Raw genomic sequence first — 26,709 nt, 5'->3', positions numbered from 1 at the left:
TTTTATGTGAAGCTACTACAGATACAACTAAGTGTGATTGAAAAGCTAATTACTTTCTTCCAGAGTGGTTGTACCATTTTACAATCCCACCAACAGTGTATAAGAGTTTCTATCTTACCACATTCTCTCCAACATTTAGTACTTGCTGTTTTGATAAACTTTGCCACTGCTACTAGGGTGAGATGAGCATTTCGTTGTGGTTTTGGTTTGCATCTTTCTTATTGCCAGTGATTTTGAGCAGTTCTTCATGTGTCTGTTGGACATCAGAATAATATCTTCCTCTGTTGAAATGTCTTTCCATATCTTTTGCCCATTTTGGAGTTGTGTTTTCAGCCTTTTTCTTGTGGAGGTCCTGTAGGATTCTATAAACTTTTGATATGAGACCCTTGTTTGAAATGGTATTACCAATTCCCCCCCACCCCCCCAGTCGGTTGGTTTTCTTTTCACTCTGTTAGAAAATGTTTCCTCAAAAAAGGTGAACATGGAATTCCATATGACCCAGCTATTCCACTGCTTGGAATATACCCTGAGAAAATGAGAACTGAGGCAGGCGCAAATGGAGATTTGTGCACTAATGTTCACAGCGGTGTTATTCACCATCACAAGAACACGAAAACAGCCCAAATTTCCAACCACAATCAAATAGATTGAGAAACTATGGTATATTCACATGATGGAGTCCTACATAGCATGCAGGAACAATGATTTTGTAAATTGTTACCTAACTTGGGAGGGACTGGAGAGTATTATGGTGAGTGAACTAATTCAGTCCCATAAGGACAAATACTGTATAGGACCATTATTGTAGAAACAGAAAGATGACTAGTCAGACATGTATGAGGGTCCAAGAGGGGGAGGGTAGGAGCAGAGAGGCAAGGATGGGCAGGAGGTGAATCATAGATTCACACAATTTGATGGATAGAGGGTGGGGTGGGGAAAGGAAATGGGAAAGAGCCAGTGTGAAAAAATAATGTATATGAACTTTGTAAGTTAACTAGTATAAAAGAAAAATTTTATTTAAAGCAAAAAAACTCCCACAAAAAAAAATCTTATTCACTTATTCACTGTCATTTAGTTGGAACTACCTCATAGGTTATCCTGCAGCAGGTTTTTGGGGGTTAGAAAAAGCATAGGAGAAGACTGCCCAACTTCCACCAGCAGAGCTGCTGGTGAATCCAAACATCCAGAAAGGTTGGGCTAATAGCTTAACTCTGTACGAATTGGCCATCAGAACTCCCTAAAAGCCAACTGAGGGGTTAAAATAGAATACTAATAGTTGTTGTTAAGTGTCATTGACTCGAGTATGACTCATAATGAACAAAAGATCTGAACCTTGTTCTATCCTGTGCCATCCTCATGCTTCCTGACACCCATTGTGGCAGTCACTGTGTCAACCCACCTGGTTGAAGGTCTTCCTCTTCTTTGTCTACACTCCATCCTTCCCAACATCATGTCATTCTCCAAGGAATAGTCCCTCCTAGCAACAGGCCCAAAGTATATGAGACAAATTCTCATCATTCTTGCCTCCAAACAGCACTCCAGCTTCATCCTTTCCAAGACATATATGTTCTCTTGACTGTGCATGGAATGTTCAGTGCTCTTTTCTAGCATCACAGCTCAAAGGCACAATTCTTCTTCTGTCATCCTTATTCCTTGTTCAGCTCGCAGATGCATAGCAAGTAATCAGAAAGTCTATGGTCTGAATCAGATGCACCTTAGTCCTCAAATTGACATCATTACCCCTCAATAATTTGGAGAAGTCTCTAACTACAGATTTTCTCAGAGCAATGCATATCCTTATTTCCTGACTGCTGGCACCAAGGGTCTTAATTGTGGGTCCAAGCAAGATGAAGCTGTTGACTGTTTCAGTATCCTCTCTAGCCATCATGATGTTGTCTATTGGTCCAGTGTAAGAATAATTTTTTTCTTGACATTGAAATGCAATCCATACCAATGCTGAATTCCTTAATCTTCTGCAACAAGTGCTCAAGTCTTCCTCACTTTCAGTGAGTAAGATTGTGTCATCTGCATAAGGAAGGTTATTGATGAGTCTCCCTCCAATCCTGATGCCACACTCCTCTGCACAGAGTCCAGCTTTTCCGATAATTTGCACAGTATATAGATTGAATAGATACAGAGAGAGAATACAACCCTGCTGCACTCCTTTCTCGATTTTAATCCATGCAATTCTCCCTTGCTGTTCACACAACAGCATCCTGGCCCAGGTCCAGGTTCCACATGGGCACAATTAAATGCTTTGGGACTCCCATTCCTCTCAATGTCAGCCACAACTTGTTATGATGCACACAGTCAAATGCCTTTGCATAGTCAATAAAGCACAAATAGACAATCTTCTGGTATTCTTTACTTTTAGCCAGGATCCATCTGACATTAGCAGTGATACCTCTGGTGCCATAGCCTCTTCTAAATCCTGCTTGAACTTCTGGCAGTTCTCTATCTATGTACTGTTCTAACCTTTTTTGAAAGAATTTCAGCAATGTTTTGCTTGCATGTAATATCAATGATATTGTTCAATAGTTTCCCTGTTCAGTTGGATCATCTTTCTTTTTTAAAATATTAATAAAGATATTTAGTTGACAGTGTAAACCATAATTTCATCTGAATATAAATGTATGCACATGCTTCCAATGAGTTATCTGTTACCACAAACAGTAGCAAGGACCTTAGAGCTATGTTAGAAAAATATATAGCTGGAATTCCATTATAAGAATCTCATTTACTCTCAAAGAGAATATCATTAATTTTAAATCAGGGTCACAAACTCCAAAAGAACAGGGGAGAAGAAGTGAGGAGTAGGCTAGAGTGGTAAACATGGGAGTCAGCACGCAGATGATGGACAGAAATAAAGTTCTCGGGGAAATAAAAGTCAGATGCATTATTACAGCTAAAGACAAGGAAAAGCCTATGGCTTCTTAAAAACGACTTTTCTGCCAATACCATACAAGTCTTAGGAGATGTGCGACAAGTTGACTGTCTTAAAAAGGACAGAGGCTACATTTGCAGATCATTTCAACTGCAAGCGGTCAACCCTTTCCATTGAGGATTCAGCAGTGGAGCTAGTGACGTCCAGAAGCTCAATGTTGGATTTGCCAAAACAGGTTATTTTACAGACATTCAACATTATGAACAGCAGGCACCTCCCACCCTGCCATCCAATCCGCTAGGTGTCTGTCATAATGCAGAGTGAGCAGTGATGCAGCACTAGCGCTTTGGAGTGGAGTTCAGCCTGACCACAATCTGCTTGCTCCATGTCCTGCCTGTCTGCATGCATGTGTACCTGCCGCTGCTGCAGGCCACCGGAGTCAGCCTGGGCCTAGCCCGGGGCTGGACCCGTGTTATATGGTTCCAGCCAGGACTCCAATTCCTTCACATTGTCTTTAATTTAATTTAATTCTAACAATCTCATCTAACAGTCTTCCTCTTCTTTATTTTTGATTGACTTTGATGGTAGGGTTACAAAGGGAACATTTGGCAGAGGGACTGTTTCGGTTCCACTGATTTCCAGCAAATTCTTGTCTTGTTCTTCTTGTTCTAGTTCTTCTCATTCCACTATGAGTTCATCCTCATCAGACTCTTCTCCAAAACCAACAGGTTTTGAAATAGCTGTTGAGCTCTCCTCTGTGAGTTCTTCTGGTCAGCGATGTCCTGCAGTAACTTGTCAACTTTATCGATGTGTATGTTCTTGAGAGCTGCCTTCATGGCCTTGGCAGTGGAGCCCATATTCTTGAGCACCTCCGGATTAGTTTTGGCATTCTCCAGGGCCTCCTGCTGCAACATGATGGTTGATCGTGTGCAACCTGTGTTAACTGCTTCTTTTACCTCTTTCTGCGCTTGAGGGCCTGAGGGACGTGAGCTTGTTTTTGGTGCCGTGTATCTTGGCAGTGGTCCATTTTCTTCTCCAGGAACTCCTGCTTCTTGATTAGCATCTTCTTTGTGTCCTGCAGTCGCTGGACAGTCTCTTGCAGGCAGGCTGGAGTCAGGGAAATGTGGCCCGGACCACGACTCCCAGCAGGCAATGGCCTGGATCACCTTTCTTGAGAATAGGAATAAATAAGAACCTTTTTCAAGCTACTGGCCAGACAGCTATTCTCCAAATTTCCTGGCATAGACTGGTGAGTGCATCCAATGCTGCATCTTGTTAATTCAAACAAGCGAATTGGTTTCCCATTGATTCCTGGGGCCTCATTTTATGCCAATGCCTTTAATGCAGCTTCCACTTCCTCCTTCATTACCATTGGCTCCTGTGCATATGGTACTTCCTGAAACTTTTCTGTGTTAAATACATTAATATCTGATTAACGTAAAGACAGTATGGGAGGAACAACTTGTTTTTGTTATGTGCCATGGAGTTTCCTGTGACTAATAGCTACCCTATGTACAACAGCCCTGAAACCTACTTATCCTGTGCCAATCTTCTGTCTCTTACAGACTTACCCCCATTACCTCAGTCACTGAACCAATCCATCTCATTGAGGGTTTTCCTTTCTTTCCCTGTCCCTCCACCTTCCCAAATATGAAGTCCCTCTCCAAGGACTGGTACTTCCTTGAAACATGTCCAAAGTATGTCAGACAAAGCTTCAGAATCTTTGCCTCCAAAGACCAGCCTGGCTTCACCCTCTCCAGGACAAACCTGTTCATTCTTCTAGCATTCCATGATATATTCAACACTCTTCTCCAGCACCACAGCTCACAGGCATCAATTCTCCTTCTGTCATCCCTAGTCATTGTTCAACTCTCTGATGCATGGCAAGTGATTGCAAAGACCATGGCCTGTATCAGGCACATCTTAGTCTCCAGACTGACATCGTTGCTCTTCAGTACTTTGGAGAGGTATCTGGCAGTAGACTTTCCCAATGTAGTAGTACATCTTTTAATTTCCTGGTTGCTAGTGACAATAGTGTTGATTGTGGAGCCAAGCGAATTAAAGCTGTGAACAATCTCAATCTTTTCACTATCCATCACGATGCTGCCAATCAGCCCATTGCTGAGAATCTTTGTTTTCTTGATATTGAGTTTCAATCCATATTGAAGGCTGCAGTCCTTGACCTTCTGCAGCAAGCACTTCAGGCATTCCTCAGTTTCAGCAAGCAGGGTTGTGTCATCTGCATAATGCAGATTGTTGGTGAGACTACCTCCAATGCTGATGCCACATTGCTCCTCACAGAGCCCAGCCTCTCAAATAATCTGTTCTGCATACGGGTTGAAAAGGTATGGAGACAGGACACATCCCTGACATACACCCTTCCCAATTTTGAACCATGCAATGCTCCCTTGCTTAGTTCTGATGACTGCCTCTTGGTCCAAGTATAGGTTTTGCATTAGAACGATCAAGTGTTCTGGGATTCCCATTCTTCTTAGAGTTAGCCACAGTTTGTTGTGGTCCACACAGTCAAATGCCTTTGTATAGTCAATGAAACACAGATAGACATTCCTCTGGTACTCTCTGCTTTCAGCCAAGATCCATCTAGGGGAGCTCTGGTGGCCTAGTGGCAAAAAGCTGCACTGCAATCCCAGAGGTATGCGGTTTGAATCCACCAAACGCTCTGCTGGAGAAGGAGAGACATTCTCCTTCTGTTCCAGTCAGATCTGATTTGACAGTACACACACAAAAAAATAATAAAGTAAAAAAAAAGGATCCATCTAACATTAGCTACAATATCCTTAGCACCACGACTCCTTCTAAACCCAGCCTGCACTTCTGGCAGTTCTCTGTTGATGTGCTGTTCCAGTTGTTTTTGGATAATCTTCAGCAGAATCCTGCTTGCATGTGAAGGAAAATGAAATCAAATCCACAAGAACCAAACTATGACCTTGAATCTATCCCATCTGAATCTCAAAACCATCTCAGGAACAGGTTTGAGGCCTTGAAAACTAATGTGTGAAGACTAGATGAGTTATGGGAGGATATAAAGAATATCATCTAGGAAGAATGCAAAAGGTCATTACAAAGACAGAAAAGGAAGAAAAGATCAAAATGGATGTCTGAAGAGATTCTGAATACTGTATTAGAGTGCCAAGAAGCTAAAGCAGAGGGAAGAAATAAAGATATTCTAAACAGAAGATTAGGGCAGAACGGGAAGACAAAGTATTATACTGAAATGTGCAAAGAACTGGAATCAGAAAATCTAAAGGGCCAAACTCATTCAACATTTCTTAAGCTGAGGGAATTAAAGAAGAACAAATTCAAGCCTTGGGTTGCAATACTTACAGATGTTTTGGGCAGAATGTTAAGTGGTCCAGGAAGTATTAATAGAAGATGGAAAGAGTATACAGAGTCATTGCACCAAAAGGAATTGGAAGATACAGAAGAATTTCATGAAACAACATATGAGCAAGAGCCCATGGTGAGGAAGGAGGAAGTTTAAGCTGCTCTGAAAGAATTGGCAAAAAACAAGGCCTCAGTATATACCAAGAGATATATTTCAACAAACAGATGCTGCCCTAAATGAGCTCACCAAGTTGTACCAAGAAATCTGGAGGACAACTGCTTGGCCAACTGACTGGAAGAGATCTGTATTTGTTCCCATTCCAAAGAAAGGTGATCTGGTAGAGTTTGAAAATTATAAAACAATGTCATTAATATCACAGACAAGCAAGATTCTGCTGAATATTACCCAAAAATGAGAGGAAGGATGGAGGGTGAAAAAGAGATGAGACATGAATAGAAAAGAATAGAAAACAAATAATAGAACTAAATCCAAACACATCCATGTGTTTATTAAACACACAAATTATAAGGCAGATCTTCTCAGACTGGATTAGAAAATAAGAAAGACCAACCTATAAGTTCTCTATAAGAGATAACTTTTAATATAGGGGATACTATTTCTAATTTGCAGAGAAGCTGAAAGTAAGAGGGTATTAAAAGAGCAAGATATACCACAAACACATTAAATATAAGAAAGGTGGAGTAGCTATATTGGTTTCAGATTAAATAGATTTCCATACAAGTAATGAGGTTCCCCAAGAGAATAATTTTGGAATATTAGCATGAAAATTTACCAATTCTAAAAGTGTTTGTGACTAACATTAGAACTGATATTCATGAAGCATTAAACTGGTCAGTTTAAAGTGATAAGGTAAATCTGTAATTACATTTGAAGATTTTTTTGCATCCTTTTCTTAACAAGTGATGAAACAGCTAGACAAAAATCAGTCAGGATAGAGAGCATCTGAATGCTATTAACTGCCTTGATTGAATCAACACTATTAGGCAGCTACACCCACACACAGCACAAATACATTCATTTCAAATGCACCTGGAACATTCACCAAAGCAAACCATGTGCTGGATGATAAGTCAAGTCATAAAATAAGACAATGAAAAAGACTGAGGGAGGGGAAAAGCTCACCAGTGTAGGTTGCTGGGTTGATGATATGCAAACAAGTCATGGGATCATGACCCCAAAGTAAATGAGGGAAGAGGTGTGGCTGGTTGTGGACATTTAAAATTGGCTCCGAAGAGATGCATGGACGTCTGAATTCATAGGAGCGGGATTTGCAAGAAATCCCTCATCTTGTCTAGTTTGCCTGTCTCAGATCATGAGCCTTTTCCTGGTAACTTATTATTGTTCCCTGATTTGGGAACAAAGGGAAGTTTTGCTAGTCTCAATCTCTAATTTCTAATTCCAGAGGTTTCTGGTACTTGGAAGAATACTAAGCATTCCTAATGTAATCAGTCTTGTTGAGACGTGCTGTTAAATAATAGATGCATTATTCAAGGAGCACACTGGGCTACCAAACGTGATATTGCACATTTCTCTCTATGTAGTTCTGTGAATTTCTAGAACTCTCTCTGGTCTTGCAACGTCTGTGATGGCATGCACAGTTGATGACTGGCTCTATTTCCCCTAGACTGGTTCATTTCTGCCCCAATCTGTGCCCATTTCTGTCTCTTTCTGTGTTTTCATATTATCAGCAGGATGACTATGAAAAATGTGTTGGCTGTTTTAATAATAAACTGTTCAATGTGATTGATGCGATGGAAATTAATCATTAAGGCGGCTGGCTCAGCTCTGTAGAGTAACTGGAAAGAGACATTTTATTCCCACACTTAAAGTCTCTGTCTTCTTTTTCATCTAGTTTTCCTTTTCTGCACTGATGCCCACCCTGGCCCCCACCCGAAGTCTAGATGCCTCAGTTATCATGATAATGTGGGGAAGTGATAGTCTGAGAAGTGAAAGTTGAAAGATAATTTGCCACATGGGATCAGGCTGTCAAGTACTTAGGAGATGTTAGAAAGGTACAAACAGAAGGGGAGTTGAAGTGTCTAATTTTTTTTTTCCTCTTTCAAAAAGCTTTGGAATTTCCCTGTGGTGGGTGCAGGATGTCACCCTCAGAATGTCAGCTCAGCTATTTGGCCTGGAATTTCTCTCTTAACACTGCATTGCCTGTAAAGTGGCTCAGAGGATGCTTGCATTTGCGTGTGATTCTTCCTATTTTTTTAAATAGATAAAGTTTATTAGTGAAAAAGGAGGGCCCAGTCCTGGGATAAATACAACATGCTTGATAAAGTGAGAGTCTTCAAAAGATAGAAGATCATCAGTGAGGTGGAATGACACTGTGACTGCAACAATGGGTAGCAATGATACTCTGACTCTGAGGCTGGCACAGGATAAGGAAAGATTTTGCTGTATTGTACATAGAGTTATGAGTTCGACACCACCTAACAAAAAAATCCTTTTTGGTTTCTAAGGGGTGTGTGTGTGTGTGTGTGTGTATAATATATAAATATATTAATTTTAATGAACATTTACAGAGATTTTAGATTTCCATTCATTCATTGTTACGCTTTTCTCTCTGCCCACCCCTCCCCCTCAGTTTGTTCCTCTCTTTGAAAAGTAAAAGAAAAATTCCTTCATTGGTATACAATTCCCCTCAACCCCCAACCGAGTACATTCCACTACACAACATTAATTCTGAACTCCTGTGGTAACCATAATACCCTATCATATATCGCTTTTAAACTGTTCTCTCCCTCATCTGTTTCAATGTAGTATACATAATTTATCCCGTTTTTCTCAGTCTTACCCCAACCCTGATGTCAGTCCCATTCTACAACAGTGTCACTATGCAGTATTTGTCTTTTTGTGACTGAGATCTTTCACTCAGTGTAATGTCCTCCAGGGTCACCCATTTTGAATAATATTGCATGAGTTCCTTGTTTTTCAATGCAGTGTAGTATTCCACTGTGTGAATATACCACAGCTTCTCTATCCAGGCGTTTATTTTGGACACTTGGGACTATTGTGAACAAAGCTGCAATAAACATGGGTGTGCATATATCTGCTTGGATGCTGGTTATGGTCTCTTTAGGGTATACTCCCAGTAGTGGAATTGCTGGGTCAAATGGTATCTCTATTTGCAACTTTTTGAGAAAGCGCCATACTGCTTTCCACAGGGGTTGCACCATTTTACACTCCCACCAACAGTGAATAAGGGTTCCAGTTTCTCCACAACTTCGCCAGCATTTGTTGCTTGCTGTTCTGTTAAATTTTGCTATTTTGACTGGGGTTAGATGATATATCATAGATGTCTTGATTTGCATCTCTCTTAGAGCTAGGGATTTTGAACATTTCTTCATGTACTTGTTGGCCATCTGAATGTCTTCTTCGGTGGAGTGTCTGTTCATATCCTGTGCCCATTTTTCAGTTGGATTATTTACCTTTATCTTGTTGTGGTGTTGGTTTCCAAGTTTTACATTCCAGTCATCAATACATCTTGATTGAATGTCTTATTGATTTCAGACTACAAAAGATGGTTGTTGTTGTGTACCACCGAGTCAGAAACAACTTATTGTTTTCCAAGGCAGTAAATCTCACAAGAGACTGCCTGCCCATTTTTCTCCTATGTAGCAGCAGGTAGATTTGAACTCTGTGTCTTTGGAATTGGAGCACAGCTTCTTACCATTAGACAACCAGAGCTTGCGGAGGTTGGTGAAAAAATCTTTAATTTATCAATCTTTGACTTTAAGTGGTAGGTTAATAAATTTGACGAATAGTTTATTAACTAGTCTTTCTTGTATACATTTGATTCTTTAACATTTCAGGGGATTGATGTTCAAGGGCACTTGTCTTTCGCATGTCCTTTCTGAGTCTTATGCAAAATCATTGGCAGTAGATCTCCTACACAATCTGTAGACAATCTATTGAGTATTTCCCTCTGATATTCACAGTGTTGACATTATGGTGATCAAAATATTATAATACTTGCCTTCATTATTTTCCTTTAATCCTGGCACTTCAAATATTATGTAGACATCACATTATCATCATGTTATATAATAACAGACATATAATAATAACTTGCTTTTGTGATGCTCAGGGTCAGGTTTGTAGGTGATAGTACCTCAATTTGCAAATGAGAAGAATTTCAATACATGAATTAAAATAAGGTAGTCATCTTGAGTTAAAGTGGTTATCTGCATAGAGTATTGGGTGTAGCATCCTGTAAATGTCAATTCAATCAAAGCGGCTACAGCATCCTCATTACCCAGACACCTTGCTCTTTCTATCACACCGTGCTGTCTCTAAAGGGAGTTTGTAAGTTTGTTGATTACACAAGTCAGCAGACTTGACCTTTGATGAGTTATGAATCATTAGCTCCGTCTGGCCATCCGAGCCACGAAATGTTCCAAGTGAGATGGGAGTCTGCAGGCTGCTTGCTTTGCAATCTTCCTACATCTGATCTCCTTTCATGGGCTCACGGCTGTTAATCCTTTTGTTACAAATACAATAAGCCCCATTCAATCCATGAACTCAGCTCACATGCATACCCATGTTTGATCATTATCTGTAGTCATTGTTTCTTAAACATAATAGCAGCAAAGTGCTGAAAATGGGCACCTTCTGACTTAGCTGCCCAGACCTGTTTGAGAGAACCACGCAGCAGGGCCTCTAAAATGTCCTGGTTTCCAGCTTTAGTGCTGGCTCTTCCATTTAAATGTCCCCAACTTGCTGATTCCATTGTAATATTTGATGTTGCATCCTTTTGAAAAAGAAAAAAACCAAGCCAATAGTTTTGGCTTTCCCTCCTCCCTGCCCATCTCAAGTGGAGACCAAATTAATTATTGTCAAGCTGATCTGAATCCAGGCAGCTCCATGTGTTACTGCGTAGAACTGAGCTCCATAACACTTTCTCAGATGTACTCTTTATATAAACAGCACATTTTTATATGCAAATATACATGCAAATGTGTATCTAAAACCTCTTTGTTTTGTAGAGGGCACTGGGTGGCTTTGAACTGTCAACCTTTTAGTGAGCATTTGCGTGCAAGCCTTGTGCACATCTTGCTACCTCATCCTTACCTAAAACCTATCTACATCTCCATTCATCTTCCTGTTCCTCTCTTGTACTAATCGGTCAGAACCTGGACTGTAAATAAAATTCATTCGGATGGTTTATGGCATCCTCATGGTGCTTTGGCTAAAGCATTTGCCTGTTAATGGAAAGATCCATGGTTTGGACCCATCACCCTGTGGATGGGAGAAAGATGTGGCAGTCAGCTTCCATAAAGATTGAAAGCTTTGGGAACTCTTTGGGACAGCGTGACTTTGTCCTGTGGAACACATTCCATTGAAACCATTGAAAATTGATGTCAACGGGTTTGACTCTGATTTACAGTGGTTTGGACAAAGAGAATAGTCACAAAAGTTCTAATTACAGAGGGTTCAGGTTTGGGAGTCCCTGGGTAGTCCTAATGTTTATGCACTTGGCTTTTTAGTGAAAATATCACACTTTGAATCTATCCAGAGATACCTGGGAAGAAAGGCTTGATGATTTACTTACAAGTGATCACAACCTGTATTCTTACAGGGACCATGTGCCAGGAGTTGGAATTGACTCAAATAAAGGAGCCAGAGCATGAGAGCTAGTGATAGTGGAATTCTTTAAGATCCTAGGATTGAAGACAGCAGATCCCTGCACCTGTGGAGAGGGGCTGTGGCCCTGGAGGGCAGGGCTGTTTCTGGGGCTTGGGGTCAGGATGGCCTCTGGTGCTCCACTGATGTCACCAAGCGTGGAGTACTGTCGAATCAGAACTGACTCCTAGCTGGCCCTGCAGTGGGTTTTCAGAGGCAGTTAAAGACATGGGTAGAGCATGCTCACCTTTCTCCCACAAAGCATCTGGAAGGTTAGAACTGCATGCCTTTGGGTTGGCAGCCCAGTTCCTTACCACTGGCAGAGCCCACATGGAAGGCCACCAGCCTGGGAGCCGTGTGGTGTAGTCAGCACAGACTGGTCTGAAGGGGCCCGAGCAAGGCAGGTGAGGACAGAGACTGGATTGGTGGAGGACAAATGGAGAACCCTCAGCACAAGTGCCTTCTTACCAAGTGGATTGAATCCTTTTGGAAACAATTAGGAGGTTGGCTTATTTTCCCCATCACTACCTTCAGTTAAGCTCCTACTGATATCGGGAAAAGCCTATTCTTTCTCAGCCACTTTTGTTTGGAGCCTAATTAGCCTTGCTTTCTGGTATTGGAAGGACCAATCCAATCTGAAATTAGAAACAAATATCTCAGACAGTTTAAATACTCTTCCTTCCCCTCTTCCTGTTGTTGTTATGTGCTGTTGAGTCGCCTGTGACTCATAGCAACTCTGTGTACATCAGCCCTAAACCCTGCTCTACCCTTTGCTAATCTTATTGTCTCAGACATGCTTATCCCCATTACCCCAGTGACTGAATCAATCTACGTCACTGAGGGTCTTACTCTCTGCACTGTCCCTTCACCCTCCCAAGCATGACGTCCCTCTCCAAGGACTGATCTCACCTTGCAACATGTATGTCAGATGGAGCTTCAGAATCCTTGGCTCCAAGGAGCAAACTGGCTTCACCCTCTTCAGGATGAACTTGTTTATTCTTCTAGCAGTACATGGTATACTCAATACTCTTCTCCAGCACCAGAGCTCAAAGGCATCAATTCTCCTTCTATCATCCCTACTAATTGTCCAGCATAGCAAGCAAATGCAAAGACCATGGCCTGTATTAGGTGCACCTTAGTCTCCAGACTGACATCATTGGTCTTCAGTACTTTGGAGAGGTCTCTGACAACAGACTTTCCCAAAGCAATTTGCCTTTTAATTTCTTGGCTGCTGATACCAAAAGTGTTGATTGTAGAGCCAAGGAAACCAAAGTGGTTAACAATCTCTACCTCTTCACCATTTATCATGATGCTGCCAATAGGCTTAGTGGTGAGAATCTTTGTTTTCTTGATGTTGATTGAGCTTCAATCCATATTGAAGGCTGCAATCATCACGTGGGGCAGAGGATGCCCAGGGCCAGTTTGCTCTCTCCTTCTTTGGGTCACACCCATGTTTGGCTTTTCCAGTGTTGGCCCAGGAGGCGGGGTGAGAGGATACCCTCTTATTTTACTTAAATGAAGCTCAGCTGGCATTTCCCCCTGGATCATTGAATATACCGTCTGACACATGTCCAAAGGCAGTGACACTAGGATCTTCAAAGACACCCCATGGAGTGTCCTTGGATGCAGAGGACTCCCCTTCTGAAGTGTCTCTGCTGGCTCTCCCTCAGTAGTTCTGCCCCCTAGCTATCCTCCAACACAGCCTTCTCTTTTGGCGTTCCATCTTTCAGCAACTTGTCCTTGAGTGGTACAAACAGTTAATGTGCTTGTCTGGTATTCAGAAGATTGGAAGTGTGAATCTACCCAGAAGTACCTTGGAATGAAGTCTTGGAGCTCTACTTCCAAATACCAGGCATCAAAAAGCCTTTGGAAAACAGTTCTCTACGCTGACACACATGGGTTGGCCAGGAAATGGAGTCAATTTGACAGCAATGGATTTTTGTTTGTTTGTTTTGTTCTGTTCTCTCACAGAATATTGTTATCTTGAAGGTGGCTTGTAAGGGACATCTTAGCTCTGCTCTTGTTTCATGCCTCTACCTTGTTGGGGAACCCAGGTTTTCTTGACTTCAAAGTGGAGGTGAAGTGACCCCTTCCATTGTCCTCTTTCTTCATCATCCCTTGAGGGGCTGCGCTAGAGGGGTGAACCGGAGGCTACTATCTCTGTGAACCCCGGAATGCAGGCAGTGCACATCAAGCTCACTCCGTCTTTCATCCTGGGACACGACCTTCCCATTTCTATCTTCTATCATGTAGGCTGTTGAGAACAATGTAGCAGCCAGCCATTTCTTCTCTTTAGAATGTAGGGCTGTTGAAGCAAAGAGGGCATGAAAAGCAGGTGCAAATTTTAAGAGTTACATAAAAAAAACCCTTTTTAATTAAGACAATATTTTAATGCAGAATATTTTAATGCGGTATTTAAAACCCACATTCTGTAAAAAAGTCCATGTTGAACAAACTCCTGCTCCATCCACTGCCTGTAAGTTAATTCTCACTGCCAGCCACCCTTTACTCAGATTCTGAGGCTATAAGTCTGTAAGTCTTAAGGAGACTGCCAGCTTTCTCCTGTGGTGTGCCTAGTGAATTCAAACTGCTGACCTTTTGTTTAACAGCCTAACATGTACTTCCTATACGACCAGGATTCTTTGTTGTTGTTGTTATATGTCGTCAAGTTGCCTGCGACTCATAGTGGCCCAAAGCACAACAGCTCGGAACTCTATCCTATCCTGAGCCAATCTCTTACGGCCCTTTAGAACAAAGTCAGGACATGAAGTCTTGATTTTTGTTTGCCTCTAGCCCCATTATGGTTTGGCCAATTCACTGTTAGTGATTTTGTGTGTGTGTGTTTTTTTTTAAACTTTATGATGTTTTGGTCATCATGGTTTATTTTTGGATTCATTTTTAATTTTTTAAATATTGCATTAAAATTATTCCATATTTTGATTACTGAGTTTCTCAGTGCCTGTTAATTTACGGCCTCTGATACCAATGCCATGCGCTCCTTGTCCTCATTGATGCCCTGTGTGTGAGATGTCTGTTAACCCTCCGCTGGACTTTGAGAGTTTAGTCAAATTCCTGAGAACACCAGCTTCTTAAGGACCTTTGTTTTTTTGACTTTGAGATGTAATCTGTATTGAAGGCGGCAGTCTTTGGTCTTCTGCAGTAAGTACTTCAGGATCTTAATTTTACCAAGCAAAGTTGCGTCTTCTGCATAACATAGATTGTTGCTGAAATTTTGATGCCACATTCTTCTTCATAGATTCTTCATGGATTATTTGCTCAGCCTACAGATTGAATAGGTATGGAGAAAGGATCAAGACTTTTGGTACAGCAATCAGGAGATCAAGAGACATTTTGCTTTGGGCAAGTCCCTGTCAAGGACTTCTCCAAAATACTGAAGAGCACTGATGCCAGTTTGTAGACTAAGGTGCATCTGATTTATGGTGCATCATAGTCTTTACAATCATTTGCTATGCATCAGAGAACTGGACAGTGAATAAGAATGACAGGAGAAGACTTGACACCTGTGAGCTGTGGTGCTGGAGAAGAGTGCTGAGTATCCTATGGATTGCCAAAAGAATGAAGAGGTATGTCTTGGTAAAGGCGCATCCAGGGTGCTCCTTGGAGGCAAGGATGGCAAAGCTTTGTCTCTCAAACTTTGGAATGTTCCTAAGAGAAGCTATTCCTTGGAAAGGGTTATCAGGCTTGGAAAAGTGGAGGGTCAATGAAGGAGAGGAAGACCTGCAATGAGATGAATTAACACGGTGACTGCTGCAATGGGTTGAAGTGTGTCTGAGATGATAAGGCTAGAACAGGATTCAGATCTGTTGTTCACAGAGTTGCTATGAGTTACAATTAAAAGAAGATGGAAAGAATATACTGAGTCATTGTATCAAAAGGAATTAGCAGACAAAGAAGAATTTAATGAAACAACATATTAGCAAGAGCCTATGATGATGAAGGAAGAAGTTCAAGCTGCTTTGAAAGAAATAGCAAACAATAAGGCTCCAGGAAGAGATGGTATACCAATTGACATATTTCAGCTAACAGATGCTGTCCTGGATGTGCTCACCAAGTTGTGTCAAGAAATCTGGAGAACAACCACTTGGCCAACTGACTGAAAGAGATCTCTATTTGTTCCCATTCTGAAGAAGGGTGACCCAACAGAGTGTGGAAACTATAGAACAATCTCATTGATTTCACATGCAAGCAAGATTCTGCTGAAGATTATCCAAAAACGACTGGAACAGCATATCAGCAGAGAACTGCCAGAAGTTCAGGCTGGGTTTAGAAGGGGTCATGGTACTAGGGATATTGTAGCTAATGTTAGATGGATATTGGCTGAAAGCAGGGAGTACCAGAGGAATGTCTATCTGTGCTTCATTGATTATGCAAAGGCATTTGACTGTGTGGACCATAACAAACTGTGGCTGACTCTGAGAAGAATGGGAATACCAGAACACTTGATCATGCTAATGCAAAACTTATACTTGAACCAAGAGGCAGTCATCAGAACAGAGCAAGGAAACACTGCATGGTTCAAAATTGGGAAGGGCATATGCCAAGGATGTGTCCTATCTCCATACCTTTTCAACCTGTATGCAGAACAGATCATCTGGGAGGCTGGGCTCTATGAAGAAAAATGTGGCATCAGGATTGAGGGAAGATCTATTAACAATCTGTGTTATGCAGATGACACAACCCTGCTTGCTGAAACTGAGGAGGACCTGAGGCGCTTGTTGCTGAGGGTCAGGGACTGCAGCCTTCAATATGGATTGAGGCTCAATGTCAAGAAGACAAAGATTCTCACCACTGGACCAATTGGCAACATCAGGATGGATGATGAAGAGATTGAGATTGTTCACAGCTTTAGTCTACTTGGCTCCACAATCAACACTCTTAGCACCAGCAGCCGGGAAATTAAAAGATGTATTGCCATGGGAAAGTCTACTGTAAGGGACCTCTCTAAAGTACTCAAGAGCAACGGTGTTTCTCTGGAGACTAAGGTGCGTCTGGTACAGGCCATGGTTTTTGCAATCACTTGTTATGTGTCAGAGACCTGGACAATGACCAGGGAGGATAGAAGGAGAATTAATGCTTTTGAACTTTGGCGTTGGAGAAGAGTGCTGAGGGTGCCGTGGACTGCTAAGAAAACAAACAGATTCATCCTGGAGAGGGTTAAACTGGGCTGCTCCTTGGAGGCAAGGATTCTGAGGTTTCGTCTGACATACTTTGGTCATGTTGTAAGGAGGGACCGGTCCTTGGAGAGGGACATCATACTTGGGGAGGGTGGAGGGCAGGCACAGGAGGGGAAGGCCCTCTGGGAGATGGATTGATTCAGTGACTGGGGCAATCAGATGAGTGTGTTGGAGACAGTGCGATTGGCACAGGACAGAGAAGAGTTTAGAGCTGTTGTACATAGGGTCGCTATGAGTTGCAAGCGACTTGATGGCATACAACAACAACAACAACTAACAACAACAATTTACAGGCCGAATTGTGGAGCAAACCATAAGGAGATTGGTTTATTTCTCCCCAGTCTGTATTTCTACACATTTCTGTTCTGTGAACCAAACCAGTTATCTTGGGACTGATATCCACTTGTGGTGATTTCATCCCTGTGTATCAAGCAGAGCTTGCTCCTAGGGTTTTCAAGGACTGGATTTTCAGAAGTAAATGGCTAACCTTTCCTGAGGTGGGCTTGTGTCTCTTAACTTCGCCTGGCAGTTGAGCATTATAACCAGTGTTCCAGATGTCTGCTGTACACATGGTGTAATTAGTAATCCTGCTGTGAGGTTGGGCAATTTCTCTCTCTCAACTCCTCCTTCAACCACCTAGGTCTGACCACACAACACTCTGTCTATGGCATGAGCTTGTGGTGTACCTTCCTGCCCCAGTGGTTTTTTTTTGCTTTTGCTGCTGCCTGGGACACTTGCGTAAAACAATTCTGGCTTGAAAACTTCTCAATCTTTGAAGTAGTCCCTTCCTCTGTGTGGCTTTCCATGGACTTCTGAAAGTCAAGACTGATTTTTGCCCCATCATATTCCTCATATAACCTAAGCTACAACAGTGCTGACATGAGGCATTGTTAGAGAGTTAGACTACAAATTCATGCCCTTGAGGCAGTCATGGTTCAGCGGTAGAATTTTGCCTCCCGCGGGGGAGACTTTGGTTCGAGCCCTGGTGAATGCTCCTCATGTGTTTTTACCACTCATTTACCAGTGGAAGCTTCTGTGTCCCTGCGATAGAGAACAGTTTCAGTGGGTCCTTTAGACAAAGACAAACTCGGAAGGCCTGGTGAATTACTTTAAAAAATCAGCCAATGAAAATCCTGGGGACATTATCAGCCGTGGGGACAGTGCAGGACATGACAGGATGTTTTGTGCTGTGTGTGCAATGGTGCCCACGAGCAGGGGTTCTGGAGGTCTGAGGTCTAAGATCAAAGTGACTGGGCCATGTTCATTTTGGAAGTTCAGGGAAGAACCTATTCTCTGACTTCTCTACTTTCTAGAGCTGGCCACACTTCTTGACTTGTGGGTCCATGCTTGCTTTTGTTGTCACATCTTACTACTGACCTTGACCCTCTTGCTTGCCCCAGGGCGCAGGGCCCTGAGGTGACACTGGGCCACTCATGTAACCCACAGTGATCTCCCACCTCAGGCCCATCTATCACATCTGCGGAGCCCTGTTTTGCCACATAAGCTCTGTTGTTGTTGATTGCTGTTGAATTAAGTGAGACTTGTAGCAACTCTATGAACAAAAGACCTAATGCCTTTCCATTACTGTCATCATTTCTCCAAGTTCATAGTTTCCAGAGGCATGTGGTTTAGGAAGTGGATGCCACTCCTGCTTCCAAACCTGTTTTACACCTGGGAGCTCCACCAAACACTGCCCACATTGGGAAGCCATTTTGGCGTTTGATACCCCAATGGTACATGGTTCAGCATCACAGCAAACCCAGGTTACGTCATACTGCACACTGACAAAGAGCAATGTACATAGTAGAAGAGTGTTCCTCCAGATATAACAACACTAGTTTCACTTAGCAGTAGTTAAGTGTCGTCAAGACAAATATGACTGAGAATAAGTTTTGCACAAAAGATCTAAACTCTGTTCCATGACCAACATAATTTCCGTACAGAACTCAGTTCTCTAACTACCACAGTTTCTGTATATTTAAAGAGTTTAGAGAGTTTGTAGAGTTTCCAGAGACATTTAGTTTTAGGAAGTGGATGCCACTCCTGCTTCCCAGCATAAATCAATCTGGAAGCTCATCCAAACACTGTACATAATGGGTAACCATTATGGTATTTGACAAGACTATGGAATAATGTTCAGCGTCACAGCAACACCAAGTTGTTAAGTTCAGCAAATAGACAAAAGATTGCTGTGTCATTCAAGGAATATTCACTCAAAAATGAATAAATTTGGCAGACATAATCTCTAGCTTCATAAATTGTTGGATGGGGGCTTCTTTCCTGAAGACATCATTCTTGGTTTCCAAATGTTTTCTTCTGCCTTGATTGCGGAATCAGAATCATTCTGCCCTGGCTGCTGAACACAGGCAGGCAGGAGGGTGGTCCTCCCGTGGCCCTGCTGAATGCAAGGGTGCTTCCACAGTTTCAGCCTCTTTTCACAGGTCTGCTGAAAATTATTGGAGCGCAGCATTTGGATCTACTTGCCAGTTACAGCTGAGTGCCTCTGATCAGCTGTGAGCTTGAGCAAACACCATCATGGAACTCTTTTCCCAGTCTGAATGAGGGCAAGAAAAGTGTTTCAGATAGCTCTTTAAAAAAGGCATGACTAGCTGTAGTGCTAATCCTGACACACAGAGACCTCCTGTATGTCAGATAGGACTGTGCTCCCCGGGGTTGTAGAGACTGGATTTTGGGAAGCCATTTATTGGGCCTTTCTTCCAGGGGATCCCTAAGTAGACATGACCTTTCACCCTTTCTGTCAGCATCTGACCTCTTAATCATTGCTACCCTGGGGCCCTGCAGATGGGCCTGCTTCCTCCACGGCACTGTTTATTTTCCTAGACTTGATGCTTTCATTAAAATCCACCTCACGCTGCCAGTGTATTAAAAATATATCTGATTTTATGCTATGAATGTTTTAAGAAGCTGAGAAAAATCCCACTCTGAATAACTTCGAACTATTAATGTGTTTTTACACCCGTTTACTTTGTGGGGAGTGGAGTTCTGAGGCATTCAGGCTGACTTGGACAGCCCGAGAGAACAGATCATTCCAGAAACATCCCTTCCCTGTGAGCCCGGGCCCCTTTAGGCTCTGAGAATTGTTTCTGCTCTGTCGATACCATAGGGCTGGCTTTTCCTCTGATCTCCAGGTAGGTCGAGGGAAGGGAGCCGGCTTGTTAGCCTGGGCAGAGGTGAGCCTGTTCCAATCTCAGTGAGCTACTCTGGGCTTCATATAATGGATTCTGGGCCCCACTTTCTTTGGTTACGTGCTGAAGAGTTGCTAGATGGGAGGCATATTTGGGGTTGATTAACATTATCCATCGAAATGTTTGTCTGCAGTACCAAATTAATGTTTGTGAAAAGATTTATGTATCAGCTAAATATTTTGACAGAGAAACAAAAGTAACTGTGAAGACCATTCCATCTGGCCTCCCCTTGTTTGTTCCCTGAATATTTATTTACCCAACTATTTGAGATATGGCACTGACGTGAGAGTGAATGTATAGGAGAAGATTCGGCTCCCTGATCAGAGCCGGGCGCAGCTATGGGTTCTCTGAGCTGCGGATCAGAAGGGGAAACAGGTACGCACCATCCCTGAGTGAAACCCAGCCCCATCTCGTCCTTCTCCTTCCCCTCCATGACTAACACTAACCCCAGCCCTCAGTTTTTTAACATCACATCATTGCTGCTATTTTTGAGAAGTTGGGGCTGTAGTTGAACGGTTGTGAAAAGTTATTGACAAATCTCTAGTCGGTGCTCAAAGACCGGAGGAAAGAGAGAAGTTAACATTTGCACTTAAGGACTTTCAAATCTATATTGTCCAAAGGGAAAGAAAGACTCCACACAGATTATTATCACATTTGAAGAAGAATTTTGTTGTGCGAAGCTCTCAGTGAGATGGAGTGACACAATAACAAACAATGGACTCAGACATACATCGTGAAGATGGTGAGGCCGGAGCAATGTTTCTTCCTGCTGCTCCTGGGTCATGTGAGTCAGAAATGATGCTGTGGTGACTGTCAACAACCACAATGTGGTGACCGAACCCCAAACTCTCAGAAACACAAACGCATGGCTGTGGGGTTGGAGCCAGCCCATACCTGACTTCCACTGGTTCTCTGAGGCCATCAGTGGCATGAGAGGTGGCGGCTCATCTTTCTCCTGTGGAGGTGTGCATGGATGTGAACCACCAGAGACTTGACCTTGAGGTTAGCAGTGCAGCTCCCTCTGGACCAGTGCATTGGCTGAGGGACACTTTTTCTCATGTACTATTCAGTGCCACTGATTGCTTGCCTCATGTTTTGCAACCATCACCACTGTTGTTAGGTACTTTTGAGGTAACTGTGACTATTTGGTGAAACCAAACCAGAACCTGGTCCTATCCTGCACCATCCTCGTAAATCTCTGCCACACTCAGGCCCATTGTTACATGTCGTCACTTTATCAATCCATCTCACTGGGTGTCTTCCTCTCATTCACTGACCTGCTCTGTCATTCCCTGCATGACGTCTTTTTGTCCAAGGACTGGCTGCTCCAGACAACATGCCCAAAGCATGTGAGGTGGAGTTTTATCCCTGCCTCTAAGTAGCACATTGGTTGCATGTCTTCTATACAGATTTGTTCCTTCTTGTGGCTGGCTATCATATAGTTGATTTTCTTTGGCAACACCAGAGTTCAAAGACAGCGTTACTTCCCTGGGTCTTCCACATCATTATCACTGTGTGCTTCCAAATGGTCTCATCTCTCTGTCTCCTCACTGTGCCTATACACACTTCTGTAACCAACAGAAAACCTTAGTTTATCAAGTCTAGGCATCTTATAATGTTTGTCCTTTGGGTCTGATGCATTTCCACTAAGGAATTTATATAATTTGCCTGCATTATATCTGAACTTCATTTCAAATAGAATATTCCTTGTATGTCAATGGAATACATTCAGGAGCGGGTGGGCACTCGGGGTGGGGTTATCCTGTGAAGAGGGCTTTCTGACTCCTAAGGTTCTTATAGGACAGAGTATAAACCTCTCATGGGGTGATAGAAGCTGTGAACTTTAATTAACAGACTGCCACATTGATACCCAATTTTTTCCAGGTGAACTCCTTGAGGGTAGATGGGAAATATTTCAAAAGGTGAAAGATTTATTAAATGTTTCCAAGCACATTAAGCTGGCTTAGGTTCCTGGAATGTACCCTGCATGGCCTGTGGTCTGTGCCACTGTTCTCCCACTGAAATGCCCTCCACTCCCAATGGCCACCCGGCAGCTCCTCCTCCCCACTGCAGCCCAGGACCCTTTCATCTGTGAAGTGCTCTGGCACCCTCAGGCCGGCAGGGGAGGCCCCTCTCCACATTTTGTACCAACAAGCCTGCAGTTCTTGAGCTTGACCCAAACATTTCCTTTTGATGTTAAAACTCATTTGGTGGCAGAGTCCTCATAGACTGGCACGAGCAGCTGATTACGTTCATTAGTTTCGCTTTACTTGTAATCAGCGTTACAGCAGAAATATGGATAAGCTCTAGACCTTTCTGGAGATCCTATGAAATGGGTAACACAGAGACAGGTTACTTTTCAAAAGTCTGACAAACTCAGACTCGCAGGTCCATCTGGCCCAAGGGTTTTGATCAAGGAACTGTGGACCCATGTGTAACTTATGGAGTCCTGTGGGTGCAAAATATTAACGTACTTGCCTGCTAACTGGAAGACTGGAGGTTCGAGTCTACCAAGAGTGTTCTTAGCATAAAGGCCTACCTGGTGATGGACATAACCTCCCCCTCAAAAAAAAACAGTCTTTGAAAATTCTATGGAGCACAGTTCTAACACTTTTGAAGTCACCATGAACTGAGAGGCGTCTGGTCTGCCTTACAGCAATAAAACCAGCATTACTGTCATTGCGTTACTTTTGACTCTTGGTGGGCCCACTTAAGCAGCTAGGAATGTACTCCGTGGGTTTTCATTATTGGAATATTTCAGAAGCAGATTGCAGGCCTTTGTTCATGGCGCCTCTGAGTAGTTTCAAACTCCCCGCCTTTTAATGAATAGTTGAGCACTTAGCCATTTGAGCCACCCAGGAACTCATTGCTTACAGCACTCCCTCCCCAACCAGTTCCTGTGCTTTGTTGAGGAAGGACACTGTCTCCAGGAGTGGAGTCTGTGAGCTTAAGGAAAGGCTTCTGCACTTTCGCCTTTACAGACCTCAACTCTTAACTAAGTCACACGTGTGGTGTGGTAAATCCTGGGTGTCTGATTATTACTTGGAGGTAGTTTCTGAGGGAGTCCTTTTTTTGTTTGCACCATCTGGCAATCCCTGCTTACTTGGAAGACACAGGGAAGGAAGAACAGCAAAGGGTGCCTTTAGTTTGAAGAGATGCTGAGGTTGAAAATGTTGTTGTTGTTGTTAAGTGCCGTCGAGTCGCAGGCGACCCATAGCGACCCTATGAAGGAGAGTCCTCGACACTTGGGTGCCTTTCATCCTCTCTCCAGGTTCATAGGGTTTCCAGAGGCAAGCTATTATGGAAGTGGACGCCACTTCTCCTTCCACGCTTGTTTAATCGGGGAGCTCCACCCCACTCTCTGTCCGCATTGGGTAGCCAACCATTAACGCATTTGACACATCTGTGTCACAGTGTTCAGCCTCACAGCAACCACAAGTGACCGTGGTACGGCAACTTGTACACCAGGGCTATACGACCTAGAGGAATGTCTGAACAAAAACAATGAAAGACTGGCCGGAGGGTCACAAACTAAAAGTCACCCAACTTTGTCTTGTTCACATCGTTTTCTCTTCACTGGGCCAGCTGATCTCTCTCTCTCTCTCTCTGTTGATGTTATTGTTGTTAAGTGCTGTCGAGTCGCAGGTGACTCATAGCGACCCTATGAAGGAGAGTCCTTGACGCTTGGGTGCCTTTCATCCTCTCTCCAGGTCATAGGAAGGTTGAGAATAGAGGAGATAAAAATATTGAGGACAAGATGCTCCTAAGGATCCTGCCCCACATTCAACGCCACAGGGGTCATCTGGAATTGACGAAAACAGGAAAGGAGACTCCACATTTGCTGATGTTCAAATAAATGTTTCATGGGAGAAGGATGGGCAGTCTCCTCCCATGTGATTAACTGTTTCTGAAAACCTACTGGAGGGTCAGGTTTGGGTCAGTTCTGACTCTACAGTTCTCACCACCAACAGCAATGAATAAATCATTGGTTGTACAAAGAAATATGTTCACTTATAGACAATAAAGTAAATGTACTTCTTGCACATCTAAAGTCATGAATGACAAGTGAACAAATGAGTAAAATGATGGAGGATCACAATTATTTCTAATTCCAAAGGAGCCTTATTTTTCTATTTTTTTTGTTGTTTGAAATCCATGTGTACAGTGTGTGTTGGTGTTTCTTATAATAAATATTTGCAATGAAAAAGGTCATTGATTGTACAGAATTCTGTCATTCTGCCTCCAGCATAATTTCTTTCACTGAATCCATGTTTTCCGAGTACTGATCCTTATTCTCTTTTTTCAACTTTTGCATTTTAGTCATCCATTATTATTAGCATCTTTTTTTTTTTAACTTTCATGAACAAAAAAATTATTTTTTCACCATTTGGGAGCCTAGACATTCAAAATCAAGGTACAGGTTCAAAGGGAAGGCTGGCTCTCTCTGTCTTTCTCTGCATTCTGGAGGAAGGAATCTTAATTGTTCTGTAATGCATTGATAACGGAGACACCACAAGGGGGTGGCACTCAAGAACAAAAATTTTTTTTTCACCATTTTGGAGGGTATTAGTTCAAATTCAGCACAAAGAGGAAGGTTGGCTCTCTCTGTCTCTAGATTCATTTAGGATGGTAAAAGTCCGAACTCAGGATGCTGGTGGTAGAGGAAGCCTTTGTATCTCTTTCCCTGTAGTTTTGTTTTAAGAGGAAGCTCTACACTCAAGGTGTAGGCTGTAGGGGAAGGCGTTCTGGAGGAAGGAATCTTCATTCTTTTCTACGTCTGCTGTAACAGAGATGCCACAAGGGGGTGGCTCTCATGAACAGAAATTTATGTTGTCACCATTTGGGAGGCTCCCATCATGGAAGATCAACACCGTCCTAACAAATCTCTATTAATGCATCTTGATTGCAAGTTCTTGTTTATGATAGCAAAAGGATGGTTTTGGATTAATTTAGATATGGATTTTGTCCTGGGATATGAAAGCAGGCCAGATGGGAAAAGAGAATGTCTAGTGCTGGACCTTGAATCTGCATGTTGGAGAGAGCCTTGAAGAACTTGGTCCAAGTGAGGGACCAGATGAGACACAGTGAGGGACCGTGAGGGATCACCAACCACTTAACTAACACTGAGTTACCTTTAATTCATGGTGACCTTCTATGTGTCAACAAAACTGTGCTCCATGAGTTTTTCTTCTTTAAAAGAATTAATTTATTTTGTTGTTCACAATATATGTGGCAAGACACACACCAAATTAAAGAGTTTCTATATGTACCATTTAATGATTCTGATGACATTCTTTGAGCTGTGCAATCATTTTCATTCTCCTTTCTGAGTTGTTTTTCCTCACACATTAACAAAAATTCACTGTCCCTATGAAGTCCCTATCTAGTTTTGCATTTGTTGTTGTTGTTGTTATGTGCCATCAAATTGTTTGTAGCGACCTGATGAATAATAGCCCTAAAACCTCCTCTAATCTGTGCCAACCTTACTGTCTCTGATACACCTACCCTCATTACCCAAGTCACTGAATCAATTAATCTCATTGAAGGTCTTGCTCTCTTATGCTGTCCCTCTACCCTTTCAAGCATGATGTCCCTCTCCAAGGGCTAGTCCCTCCTTGTGACATGTTCAAAGTAGTCCTTCCATTAGCTATTGGCAATTTGATTGCATGTAGAGAAATATTAAAATAGTAGAATGTTCAAGGGAGATTTTTTTCACTCTTGTTGTTGTTAGGTGCCACTGAGTCTACTATGAGTCATAGTGATCCTATGAACAACAGGTCTTAACCTTACATTCTTTTTCCATCCCCACCATTTCTGACACGCCTGAGCCCATTGTTACACTGTGTCAATCTGTCTTCTGTGGGTTCTTTTTCTCTTTCTCTGACCCCCACCTTTTTCAGCATGATGTCTTTTCCTCAGGAAAGGCCCTCCTGACAACATGATCAAAGTACATGAGGTGAACCATTTGTGCCTTTAAGAAGCACCTTGATTGCACTTCCTCCAATGTTAACTTGTTTGGTCCATGGGATATTCTTGATCAATACCACAATTCAAACTAGTATTTGTTTTAAGAAGGCTTCAGAGACACAGTTGAGTGTTTGTCCAAGTTTTAAATATTATCTCATGACAATCATTTTAGGGGTTTATTCAGCATTCATGGTTCCAGGATGTCTGCCGTCCATGAGAATTTGAAGTTGTGCTCTGCATTCCTCACACCTTCCACATTTGGATCAGGATTCTTTATAGAATCTTTGCTCAAAATGTTTGGTAATGGTCACTAGATGCCATTCAATTCTTCTGTCTTCATGAGAAAGGAGATAGTTGTCATAGAGACAATTATCAACATATTCCCTATTTTCTTTCTATTTCTGATGGTTCTCCTTCCTTTGTTGCTCCAGGCAAATGTTGTTGTTGTTGTTATGTGCCGTC

General features: G+C 42.5%; 1 pseudogene; it reads right to left on the bottom strand.

The window, feature by feature from the left end:
* Positions 1–3,334: 3,334 nt before the first annotated feature.
* LOC102854910 lies at positions 3,335–10,799 on the bottom strand (annotated as a pseudogene).
* Positions 10,800–26,709: the final 15,910 nt, after the last annotated feature.

Source organism: Elephantulus edwardii, unplaced genomic scaffold (assembly GCF_000299155.1).
Source record: "Elephantulus edwardii isolate Elephantulus edwardi_28Jun2011 unplaced genomic scaffold, EleEdw1.0 scaffold00041, whole genome shotgun sequence".
NCBI lineage: Eukaryota > Metazoa > Chordata > Mammalia > Macroscelidea > Macroscelididae > Elephantulus > Elephantulus edwardii.
The sequence above is the reverse complement of the archived record's forward strand: the minus strand, read 5'-3'. Positions and strand labels throughout refer to the sequence as shown.